Source organism: Quercus robur, chromosome 2, assembly GCF_932294415.1.
Source record: "Quercus robur chromosome 2, dhQueRobu3.1, whole genome shotgun sequence".
NCBI classification, from domain to species: Eukaryota; Viridiplantae; Streptophyta; class Magnoliopsida; order Fagales; family Fagaceae; genus Quercus; species Quercus robur.
The window spans coordinates 97,472,908-97,486,941 of NC_065535.1; positions in this window are offsets into that span (position 1 = coordinate 97,472,908).

A 14,034-nucleotide genomic window follows, 5' to 3' on the forward strand; every position below is an offset into this window, starting at 1 on the left:
TTACCTTTATTCCTTTCTTAACTTTATCCCCCTTATAGCCTTATTTGGGCGTCCTCGGATGATCTAACGTCCTCGGACAGGGTCAGGGGCCCAGTTAATACTGTTTTTAATAATACTTCCTAATGAATTGGCCCCCCCACATAAACCATTTCAATTTTTTTTTTCCCACTGTATTTTACTATTTATAGAGAATTTAGTTATTAGTTTCAAATTACCTTTTGAGCCACACCACATTTTCAACTACCTTATAAACTATGGGAAGAAAATTTATAACAAATAATTAACTACTATTTTCGGAACATTACTTTTTTTTGACATTTCATATCAATTTTAAAATGTTTCTTTTTAAGATAGCAATAATGTAATGTCGGCAGGAGTGAGGAATTAAATTGGATCTTGTTCTAATTCTTTATATTTTGATGAAATGTTCTAATTCAACTCAATTTTAAACCTTTTGTGAAATTTTAGATAAAGGTTTTAATTTTAATTTTAATTTTTTTTTGAGAGAAAGGTTTTAAAATAAATTGAGTGTTACTTGGATAATTGGATTGTATAACAAAATGGTTCAATATTGAGTTCAGCAGCCATGAACAGTTTAGTTCAACTAGTATCTCTTTGTATTTCTAACAAAAACATTCAAAGTTCAAATTTCTTTTTCTTTATTATAACTGTGGGGCCCGACAACAGATGGGCCAGATCCACCTATTCACAGGGATACTTAAGGCCCAGGCCGAGGAGGATAGTAGTCCCAGCCCAATAAACACAAAGCACTAATGGGCCATAGAAGCCGCCGAGGAAGGTACAGCCCTCGGTTAGCCCAGAGCTACACTAAGGAAAGGGGTAAAAGCGGCAAAGGGATAATCTTGTAAGAAATATAAAATATCTAGGACAGGCTGCCCAAACTACCTGCCCTAGACGGAGCTTTGCCTCTCACAGAGTCGTGTCTCTTTAGCCTACTCAACCACTCCCAACAGCTCAGGTCTTAAACTGATGGGACAAGTGTCAGGCTAGGAAAGTTCAACCCTACACGTGGACGAAGGAAATTGAATGCATGCTAATATAAAAGGAAAATTTGCAACCTAAAGGAAGGGGGATTCTTCCGGAAAGAATAAGACCTAAAGGGGCGAACACCTCTAGATCATGCAGGAACAACCCAACAAAACCACGGCTGAGTAAACATGGCTTAGCCTCTCGACCCCACTCTCTACAAATGATATTGTATGGGTCCATTTACGTGTGAACCCAACCCTGCTGTGGTCCAACGCGTATCGTGTCCCTACAATTGGCGCCCACCGTGGGGAGGCTTGCATGTTAGCTCGAGCGATGGTGAAGTTGAGCTTCTGTCGAACAAGGGGCTATGAAGGTGCCTATATCACCGGCGACATATTGCTGATGTTCCAACATAAGCTCTTACTAGGGGCTACGTTCCACGTTGTTGACGACATAGACAAGCCTAGGGGCTTCAAACACCAGGCCAGCTCCCCCCACCTTGTTCGAGGAGCCAAGCCTTCAGAAAACAAGCAAATAAAAGGAATCACACAAGTTTTGGACAGAACCAAGGCCTTGCATGGTCCTCGGACCCAAGCCTCTGGGGAAACCAAAGACAAGTTTTGGACAGAACCAAGGCCTTGCATGGTCCTCGGACCCAAGCCTCTGGGGAAACCAACTACTTAAAAAGCATCACACAAGTTTTGGACAGAACCAAGGCCTTGCATGGTCCTCGGACCCAAGCCTCTGGGGAAACCAAAGACAAGTTTTGGACAGAACCAAGGCCTTGCATGGTCCTCGGACCCAAGCCTCTGGGGAAACCAAAGACAAGTTTTGGACAGAACCAAGGCCTTGCATGGTCCTCGGACCCAAGCCTCTGGGGAAACCAAAGATAAGTTTTGGACAGAACCAAGGCCTTGCATGGTCCTCGGACCCAAGCCTTTGGGGAAACCAACTACTTAAAAAGCATCACACAAGTTTTGGACAGAACCAAGGCCTTGCATGGTCCTCGGACCCAAGCCTCTGGGGAAACCAAAGACAAGTTTTGGACAGAACCAAGGCCTTGCATGGTCCTCGGACCCAAGCCTCTGGGGAAACCAAAGACAAGTTTTGGACAGAACCAAGGCCTTGCATGGTCCTCGGACCCAAGCCTCTGGGGAAACCAAAGACAAGTTTTGGACAGAACCAAGGCCTTGCATGGTCCTCGGACCCAAGCCTCTGGGGAAACCAACTACTTAAAAAGCATCACACAAGTTTTGGACAGAACCAAGGCCTTGCATGGTCCTCGGACCCAAGCCTCTGGGGAAACCAAAGACAAGTTTTGGACAGCACCAAGGCCTTGCATGGTCCTCGGACCCAAGCCTCTGGGGAAACCAAAGACAAGTTTTGGACAGAACCAAGGCCTTGCATGGTCCTCGGACCCAAGCCTCTGGGGAAACCAAAGACAAGTTTTGGACAGAACCAAGGCCTTGCATGGTCCGAGGACCCAAGCCTCTGGGGAAACCAAAGACAAGTTTTGGACAGAACCAAGGCCTTGCATGGTCCTCGGACCCAAGCCTCTGGGGAAACCAACTACTTAAATGGAAAAGCTGTGTTACATGGACTCTCTAGTCTGCTTTTGAACCCTTAACACTAAAGGGACCAGTATGGAATGGATTAACGAGTTTTCAAAAGCACCACCAAAGTCACGCAACGCTTGGTCGTGCCCTCGGATGAATTATTCAAAGTTCGTCACCCTCAGACGATATTCCCACGCTTATTACAGAGCGTTCAATCGACATCTCGGTTAGTTTCCTAAGTTTAACTTACTACGAGTTATTATCATGTCTGTTAGTGTCCATAGATTAGAATTAGTTGAATCGGGTTTCAAGAGTCCTTGCTCTGAATACTGCCAAGGAGAAACACACACATGGAGTACACCAACTCACAAAGTAGTTTTATCAAAGGAACAACATTCAGAATAAATAAAGAAATCGTCATTTCTTACTAAAGCAAAAAGACAGTACAATGTACAATGAAAAGCTAGAACCGGTCTGTGCCAAAGTTCACTACATGACCAAAAGAAAGGAAGATACAAGAGAATAAGTAAAAGCCGAGGAAGTAGGTCAGAGGAGAAGTTGGCTACAGCTCCAAGACCTTGCTCTTCTTCAAAGCTCTCACTTGCCCACAACTCAAACAGCGAAAGAGATCCAACTTGAACCTGACACCATTGAAGAAAAGGTGTAGGGAGTTGAAGGTGATGGGGCTTTCTCTAAATATACGCCTACCGCAAAGCGGAGGCGCTGATGGAGGAAAACCCTTCTTCTGCCGTACCAAAACTCTGGCATGAACAGAACCTGCTTCGGATTTTGACTAAAAGAGGGGAAGATTCCTTTCCCTCTCGGCGGAGAGGGAGTACTCTCCTGAATTTGTGCTTCCTGTGCCCATGCCTTATTGTTATAAGCCTCATGAAGACACGGCGCTTCTGCGGCGGAGGAAGTTCTTTATTCCCAACCTTCGTTTTCAACATGTTATGCCAAGAAAGGAGAGCTCCGGATGTGGGAAGCGTGATGTGAGAGAAAACTGAAAGAAGGGGTGTTATATATAAAGCAACCATCTCTCCCTCCTATTTATTTGAAAAGACAAGATGATGGTAGTCAACTCATGCAGCGTCCCAAGGAGCACTACAGACAAAGTGGTCTTGGCTCAACTTCCAACATCAACTGCAACCACAAGATTAAAGAGCCTCGTAAAGGCGCACTTCGGTCATCGTGACATCAGAGAGTACCACGTGGCCAGAAGTTGCAGAAATATCTCTTAATTCATAGGCTAGGTGGATTCGTGGACCCGAGGCCGCTTGGTGTAAGGGCCCAGGTACCTTGGCCGACGCTGAGCAGCGGCCATGGCCGAGGACAGTCACTTTTGGGCACCTCGGGAAATGCTCAAAGATAGGGGAAACCAAGTACTGATGCAGACATTGGTCTTGGACAGAACCTAAGGCTTGCATGGTCCTCGGACTCAAGCTAAAAGGGAAACCAAGTACTAGTGCAGACATTGGTCTCGGACAGAACCTAAGGCTCGCATGGTCCTCGGACCCATGCTAAAAGGTAAAACCCAATACCGACAAAACCCAAGTCTCGGACTCAAGCCTTCGGGGAAAAATCAAGTGCATAAGATAAAACGTATAAGTCCTGAACAAAGCCCAGGTTTTGCAAAGTCCTCGGACTCAAGCTTCTTTGGAAGTCAGCTGCCCTAATGAAGGGATTTTTTTCGACTTAAATAATGGAAAAGGTTAATGCTCACGCCTCGTGGAGATGGCAGGGCAACCTAATGATCGTCAACCTAAGGAGGCCATTCATCCGAGGGGTAACATGTCCTCGGATAAATACTTCTCACACCTAATCGGACATTTGACACCCATCACTGCTAATTTTAAGATAAGTCTCATTCCTTACTGGTCGGACTGTTATATTGAATAATAATTTTGTTAAAATTATCGTGGCATCTTTTTATCAACGATTACTTCGTTCTTAGTTATTATTGATTCAAATGCTATACTATTATGCCGAGCAGCGCTTTCGCATTTGCTAGAATATATAAATAAGACATACGAAATAGAGTAACAGTAACTTTTATTGATATGAAAAATTATTATTACAACGTACAAGGAAGGGCTTACACAAGCCTATACAAAAAATGAACTGCTAAAACAGTAACAACATTCGTAATACAAATAGATAAACCATTAGGTGTCTTCTGAACTCGCCTTCAAAGTCTCTCTGAAATCTATGCCTCAGTGCTGTTCATGTCAGGAGAAGATCCTTATACAAAAATAATGAAGGAGAAGGAAGAAGAATTAGAAGACATGGAAGCACTTCAACAAGCTCTTGTTGCTGAAGAAAGCAAGGGAAAAAGAAGATGGAGGACATGAGCGGGAAGGAGGAGAAGAAGAGAGAAGCAATGAAAAGAAAATAAAAGGAGCAAAAGAGGGAGAAGGGGAGCCTTATTAGGTATGCTCATGAGAGAGCAGATGGAGATGACAAGGGAGGTTTTTGACTCAGTCACACCGGAAATAGGATGTGACGAGCCCCTGCTTCGGATTTTGGCTAAAAGAATGGGGAGACAAACCTTGAGTCTCCACCACCCTTGCCCCGACCGAGCCATCTCAAGTTTCATTAAGGTAGGGTATTTCTGGGAAAGGAAAGATTCATTCATGGTTGATCACTATGGGGGACGTGTTGTCAAATGAGGAATAACCAGAGGGAAGAGGCGGATTCTGAGAAAAGTCTAAGGGATTCGCATATGAGAGAATCACCTTCTTATCTTCTCTCTTTATATAGGGGAAAAAGACGAGGGTACGTGACACGTTCCGATCCTCTAAGAAATCTGCTAGTAAATGCAAAACCGTTTCGTTTCTCCAAGCTATCCTTAACCGATAGAGTTAAGAGGCCTCGTAAAAAGAAGACATTAAAAGCGCCCTACGGCTAACCAAACGGAATAAACGCCTCACGCGTAAGTCAAGGGAATTATCACGTAGACCGGCACATTACTTGGGGAGGTGAAAAGTCGCTGACGTTGATCAAGGGCCGAACTTAATGAGCCGCAATAAAGTCTCGGTATTATCAAAACCCACCTTTCCAACCGAGGAGTTGGATAGCAGGGTTTTGAGGGGCTATTGTGGGGCCCGACAACAGATGGGCCAGATCCACCTATTCACAGGGATACTTAAGGCCCAGGCCGAGGAGGATAGTAGTCCCAGCCCAATAAACACAAAGCACTAATGGGCCATAGAAGCCGCCGAGGAAGGTACAGCCCTCGGTTAGCCCAGAGCTACACTAAGGAAAGGGGTAAAAGCGGCAAAGGGATAATCTTGTAAGAAATATAAAATATCTAGGACAGGCTGCCCAAACTACCTGCCCTAGACGGAGCTTTGCCTCTCACAGAGTCGTGTCTCTTTAGCCTACTCAACCACTCCCAACAGCTCAGGTCTTAAACTGATGGGACAAGTGTCAGGCTAGGAAAGTTCAACCCTACACGTGGACGAAGGAAATTGAATGCATGCTAATATAAAAGGAAAATTTGCAACCTAAAGGAAGGGGGATTCTTCCGGAAAGAATAAGACCTAAAGGGGCGAACACCTCTAGATCATGCAGGAACAACCCAACAAAACCACGGCTGAGTAAACATGGCTTAGCCTCTCGACCCCACTCTCTACAAATGATATTGTATGGGTCCATTTACGTGTGAACCCAACCCTGCTGTGGTCCAACGCGTATCGTGTCCCTACAATAACTATTGATTTTTTTTTTATTAAAAAAAAACCCTTTTATAAGAAGGCCAACTAATATTTCTTTTTAAAATATCAACCTCACTCAGTTCATGACGAGTCTACTTTGATTTTGTTTGTTTTGTTACTTTATATTATTCTCATTACGTGAATTCCAGTTAGCTCAATTAGTAAAATCTCTAATGATTGTATAAGAGATCTGGAGTTCAATCTCCGCTTACACCAAAAACTAATGGCGTAAATGCACTTTTAGTCCCTACATTTTGACATTTTTCCATTTTAGTCCCTACATTTTATTTTTTCCACTTTTAGTCTCTAAAACCAATTAACGCGTTCTATTTTCGTCCTTTCCGTCAGTCAACCAACGGAAATAGCTGAGGTGGCAGCCGGAACAATTAAAATATTATAAAAAATGCCACATCACCCTGACAAATCAGCATATAAATTTTAAAAATTAATTTATTAATTTTAATTAAATAAAAAAATTAAAAACATAATTAAAAACAATAAAATCAAACCCAAACCCAGAAAATCAAATCCAAGAGCAGCAACCCACAGCCACCAAATCCTAAGAACCATAACCTATTCAGACCCACAACCCATTCAAACCCAAGCCTCAAAATCGATTCAACCCACGGCGGCAAACCCACAACAAGTGAATCCCAGTGAGCAAAAGCCACAACCGACAACAACAAACCCAGGCGAGTAAAAGGTCGTCTTCAAACTCTGTCATCGCCGTCATTGCCTTCAAGATCTACCATCGCCACCGTCGAATTCAAGCACTGCCATCGCCTTCAAGCTCTGCCATTATCGCTGTCATCTTCAAGCTCTGCCGTTGCCTTCAAGCTTCGCCATCGAGTGAGATAGCTCAACTCTCATCCTTAGAGACCGTGCTCCGAACCCACCAAAACGAAGAAGAATCTGACACCGGCAATTTTCAAGCACAGTCGAAAGAAACGCTGGAAGTGCTGGCTAGATCCGAAGCCGAGTATAAGAAACCCAAAACGAATACCCAAACCCAGAAAATTAAACCCGAAAATCAAATACCCAAACCCAAAAAATGAAACCAGAAAAAAAATAAAAAATAAAAAATAAAAAATAAAAAATATCAATGAGCCGAGTTTGATTCAATGAGCTGAGTTTGGTTGGGTTTTTCTAGGTTTGTGTGTTTGTTTGATTCAATGAGCCGAGTTGGCCTTGTTGTTTGATTTTGTTGTTGATTGTTTGAAATAAATTGGGTTTTGTTTGAGTTTTTGGGTTTTTGAGTGTTTGAGATTTTTGGGTTTTCTTTGATTTTATGATTTTGGCTATGAATCTTTAGGGAAGAACGAGAAAAACTGATGGATTTTTCAGCATGGGTCTTTCAGCATTGGTCTTTGTTCTCTTCTCAAATTTTATTGCATTATTGATTTGATTTTAAGTGGGAAAGAAAGTTGATTCAATGGGTTTAATTTTGAATTCTTGTTCTTGGTTTGATTTTCTGGATTTGTGTTCTTGTGTTCATAGGCATTTGATTTCATTGTTTTTAATTCTGAATTCGTGTTCTTGGATTTGATTTTCTGGGTTTAGGTTTGATTTTATTATTTTTAATTATGTTTTTAATTTTTTTATTTAATTAAAATTAATAAATTAATTTTTAAAATTTATATGCTGATTTGTCAGGGTGATGTGGCATTTTTTATAATATTTTAATTGTTCCGGCTGCCACCTCAGCTATTTCCGTTGGTTGACTGACGGAAAGGACGAAAATAGAACGCGTTAATTGGTTTTAGGGACTAAAAGTGGAAAAAATAAAATGTAGGGACTAAAATAGAAAAATGTCAAAATGTAGGGACTAAAAGTGCATTTACGCCTTCTAATTGGTGTCTTGATCTGATGATAAAGAGCTATCATCAGGAATGGACGTCATAGGTTGAAATTCTCAAAAAAAAAAAAAAAATTCTCATTATGTAAAATTGATCTTTTTTTAGTCAAATATTAATTAGAATGAGATGTTGCCGAGAGAAACTTGTGACTCTTTCTATAAGATCTTATCAAATGTTCATTAATCAATTTCACTTGTACAAATTGTGCATCAGGTGAGTTAAAACTTAAACATCCCACTATTTGGTTTACTTATTCAAGTTAAAAACTCAGATGTGTGTTAAGTATATTTGGGCTTTACAAATTATTAGGAAAAGTTCCAATTGTGATTAATTATTAGTTTTTTTTAGTATAACAAAGATGTTAAAATATATTAGCAACACGATGTGTATACCATGTTGTATATGCTATAGTAAATGAGGAAGGAGGTGACATAGAATAGGAACACTGAAAACACAAGGGTTACGTGGTTCAGCTTTTTCAACTTACCAAACTAGTGGTACTCTTTCTCATTGGCTCATCCCTTATACGGTAAAAAGGGGAAGGTCATCTTTCCAATGTGGGACAAGCAAAAATTGTCCATATAAAACATGAGTTTCCTTGAAACAAAAAATGCTCCCACAAGTATATATAGGCGATTAAACCCTAGACTACTAGTACAAGTAGGAGTGGACAAATATGTCTAGGATATGAATAATGTGTTTTCAGATCATTTAAAATAAATAATAATAATAACGCAATTTTTTATTTAAAAAAAAAATACGAAATCATGTGCTTTCAAAACAATTGTTTTATTGTAAATCTGATTTTCTATTTGTTTAATTAATATATATAATAGGCAGAAAAGTGTTGGTCACAATAAGCACAGTTTGGTAGAACAATGTTGGAGAGCAGTCTCTTTCTTGTTGTCCCTTTACATGTATTGAATCTATTGATTATGCATGTGATAAGAGAGTCCACAAGACCAGCTCCTCCTCAAGTCTCTTTCAATTATTCAACATTTTATATTTATTTTCCAAATGAAGTTTCCAAACATATATAAAGGAAATTAAATAATGAAAGTATTCCATCTCTCTCACTCAGGATAGAATCCAAACATGTGATTATTAGTCAAAGATGAGTATTCTATAATAAGAATTGAAACAACATGGCAATATGGCATATATTAGAATGCGATGGGACTTTCTAAATTCTACTAATTCATCGGATGTGCACTCTACAAACAAAAACAAATGCCAGATGACATGTGATCCTTTGGATAATTTAATTGAGAGACTATAACTTTATAGGCCCCTATTCATTGATAGAAGGGATTAAATGCAAAAGACGAGTAACCAAAACACTTTAATTTGTTCCAATAGAAAAGATTTTACACAAGATTGTCTATTTGAAATACAACAAGCAACCACATGTCATGTCCATGCCCCATGGCAATATTTGCTACAAAAATGTAAAACCAATCACCATAATGTAAAATTGCCTTGTATGCAAAGATGCCAAATATCGTCACAGTGATGTCAAGAAATGTCATTTTAGCAAATATATATAATTATATATAAAAAGAAATGTTAGATAGATGTGAAAACATATAAACATGTAGGGTAGGAAGTTTCTATAGTAGCTATTGGAATAAACAGAGTTCACATTTACCTATTCATTAAATATACGTGTGGGGCCCAATAGTTTGTGGGTTCGGCCCGCTCACTTATGGGGAGTCCACAGACCCCAAACTGAAGGAGGTCAGGGCCCAAGCCCAAAAATATTAAGCCCAAAGGGGCCCGAAGATATGGCCGAGGACAGCTTAGTCCTCGGCAGACCCTAAGTCTCATTGATGAAAGTGGCATACAAGCAAACTTAAAAGATCAGAAAATATCTCGGGGAAATGTCCTTAATACCCCTCATTGATATGACATTGCACCTAACAAATCCGGATTCTTAGGCTTTATTAACCATGCCCAACAATGCTGGGATGGGATTGACGGGACAAATATCAGTCTTGGAAAAACTGACCCTACACGTGGACGGGGGACAACAAACGTAGGCTAGTATAAAAGGAAAGGTAAACTAATTAGGAAGAGATCCCCCATCTGACTTCCTGGGGAAAAACTCCAGGAAGGAGAATGCCCGGATAATATATGCGTTCTACCATGAAAAACCTACTGCCGGGTAACCGGAGAGAAACACCAGTGCTCCTCGGACATGATCCGAGGAGTCCAACCCCTCAATTTATAAAGTTATTGGGCTTGGATACCCGGACTAAAGCCTTCTCTGGTCTAGGTTTATCTAAGGTCCGGCCTAGATCAACGCCCCGTGACCAAACGCTGGCCTTTCAAGCCCACTCTCTACAAATTTTATTGTGTGGGATCCATCACGCGCGAGCCCAACCTCATCGTTGGGTCGTTTGAGGATCGTGTCCCTACAATACGTATATAAAATATCTTTCTATTATGAAAATTGTATTAGTGATAGATCATGTAAAAGAAAATTGTGTTAGTGATAGATCATGTTGATGATGCCAAAATCGTCAGTCCTTGTGAGTGCGTCTAGATGGAGTTGTGTCCTCGTCTGTCTTTGCAAAATATGGACACCGGTGTGGTGCCTGCCACGGCGTCTCCGATGCCAAAGTCAGTACAAAGAAACCTTTGGAAAATAACATAGAAAATTAGAGAACCTATGAGTGTTTTTTGGTGTGTCTATGTACCTGGTTTGTAGCTGTTTGAAGTGTATATATACAACTTTGTAGTTCTTAGCCATTGGGGGCCTTAATTGTGGCTTTAGTGCCTTTTTTATAACGCCTCAGGGCTTATGAATATGGGTTTTGATGAGGTTTCAACGGTTTGCCAACTGTTTGGTAACTGCTCAAGGCATTGAATGTTCTTATTAATGATTTCTCTGTGTTCGTCCGTGTCGCACCAAGGTGGACGAGTATGTTTGATGAGATCATTCAGAGAAATTGAGTTCATCTATCCCATCACATTAAATGTAATATTACTCCAATTACAAGTTACTATAACAATGTATTACTATTAACCATTTGGTTTAGGTAGGAGAAGATGAGCAACTCTATAAATGACAAGAATTTTTTAGTTGAACCACAAGTTAGTAGGCTGACACAAGCCCATAGCATTGTCATTATCATATAAATCACCATTTTTTCTCAAAAACTTAATGTCTAACATGTAGGACAATCATGATAAAATGTGTGTGATACTAGCATTTTTTTTCTTTAAGGGGAGATACTAGCATTATTGGTTGTTGGGCAATTCTACACGTTCCTCTCTTTGTAGGAGTTGTCCAAAGCCACTATTACTAGGACATTCTTGGTTCGTCCACTTCCGTTTGTTAGCCATGAATTATGAACATTGTTTTGTTCGTTTGTAAAAGCAGAGAGAGCTATCAATTTGACAGAAAGCTGTCTTAAGAATTTAAAACATTTAATTAAAGAGTAGGTCCATGTAGCATAGGTAGTTGTCCCAACATCACCATAGGATTTAATGGATGATATTGACTTTACTTGTAGATGAACAGAAATCTTTTATTTTTGGTACTTCGTATTGAATGTAGTCTATCAATCTATTACAAAACAAGAGGGTATCTTATCACTTTGGGGTGCAAGAGAATATGGGAAAGGCAGGTTTAGTGAGAAATAGCAAGGTTCATGGATCAGAGGACTTTTCAAAAGCATTGGGCTCATAAATTTTGTAGAGGGCTGAATTGGGGCCCTCAAAAATGATCTCAACTTAACTATTGGCTTGAGTATTCAAAATATTCACCGTACAACTTGATACCGGATTCGTAAAAGGCAACTGAAACTTAACCTATATAATAAATAGAAATAGGTTGGATGAATATATTTTATATTTTTTGGTTTTATGAGATAAAAAATAACACTATATAATTTAAAGGATAGAGAAGCTTACTATTTAAGTAAACTCAAAGGGATACAGATAACACCGCTCAAAAGAATTTAGCTAAGAATACGGAACTATTTTGACTCACTACTCTATAAGATACAGATTAATCTCACCTAAGAGATACAAAAATCGAGACTTGCCACCCAAAGGAATCCACCCAAGGGATGAGAGTTGATTTAGAAGAAATCAATTTTTTGAAAAAAACAAGGTTTTTAATTATGCAAATACACTCTGATTTTTATTAGATTCAGCCAAATGCTTAAATAGAGCTTGGAACAACCCTAAGCGTAGGAAAATGAAAATAATAATAAATACATTTACTTAATTTGATAAATCAGATATGACTCTTAGGAACTGAGAAATACAATAAATTACTTGTGTAGGAGAAATAAAATATGAAGTCTGATTCATCCTAGGAGACACTAAATAAAGACATTTTGACTTAGTCAATAATATAAAAAAAAAAAGTTTTAAAATAATGGGCTGTTATTTTAGTCTTCAAAGAAAACTTTTGGGCTGGACTAACATCAAGTTGAGCTTGCTGGATCTTAGGACACTCCAGTGTCACAACTAGATGTCAGATGACTCCAATTAGTTGTGGACACTCATTCCTCACTTCATATGCCAAGGGTGAGTTTGGTTGTCTTGTTTATTTTGGACTTTTTGAAAAAGTAGTGATTTGCGATTGCTGTTAATGCAACGTGAAAACACACTTTTCATGTTTATAAGATTGAAAAGCACGAATTCAAATGACTACCAAACACCTAAAAGTGGTGATTTGAAACTGTTAATGTGATTTTGACCCCGAAAACTCTAAATCAAACAGGCTCGATTTATATGTCTCACTTTCCTAGTGCTTTAATCTTTGATTACTGATAATTTCTCCAGTATTTTGAGGCTAGGTAGTACAAACTTCAACATACACATCAAGTAGGAAATCACTGTGCTAACTTTGTTGGTGAAGATAGGAGTAGCTGTAAAGAATCTTTTATGTTGTATTTGAACCCTTCAACAATTAAAAATTTCCAACCAAACACAATTAGGATTTATCTCTGGTTTTAGTACTGTAATCTACATTGCCTAATTCCTTCATACTAGCTAAATCAGCATTGCCAAAAGCGTGCTTGCGCTGATCCATCTCTGTTCGATTCCAAAAATTACTTCACAGTGTTGTTTAAGAAATTAATTCACCTTTGGTAAGGTATATTGGTGTGTGCTGCTAAATGCAAACCAGTTTTTCTCATTGTTTCAGCATGCTAAATGCTAATCAAATTTGGTATTTTCTAGGGAGGGAAATGCTTATCTTTTTTAACAAGATTATAGTATAAAAAATCTTATCAATTGAGTTAACTGGACCTTTATTCATTGAGTTAATTAGACTTATTGTTATGTCCAAGCTCTTTTGGGTCAATACGCACTTTAATCCTAATTCAGACCAAGTTTATTTATAGGTGGTTTTTGTACATCTACTGACATGTAAAAATATTCAATTATTTTCCTTTTTCAGTTTTCTAATAACTATTATCCATCCTTTTTCTTTCAAACTTTCCCTGATCACAATGATTAATGTTATAAAAAAATGTCTTCAGTCAGTACTCACTGTTCTTGGAGCCACGTTAATGGATTGTGTTAACCCATAATTTGATTGAGTCATACCAAAAGTTGTACTTTGACTCAGTGATGTCCAGTTCCTGGATTGTCTCATGCATCTCTACCGAAACCAGTACGCATACACTCATTTTCATTTGGATAAAAATAGGAAATTAATTTTAAAAATTTTTTTAAAGGCAAAACTTGTTGCTGACACGGTAATACACACATCGTTACACACATGAAAAAAAAGCAATTGAAATTGTGACGATTTCCAAGTTTAATGCGCGTGTAATAAATACTTTTCTAAAAAATTGTTACGAGATATGTTATGATTGAAATTAATATCATTTTACGTCACCTAGATCACTTTTAACTGTATTCTAAAAAAAAAAAAGAAAAAAAAAAGTCTCT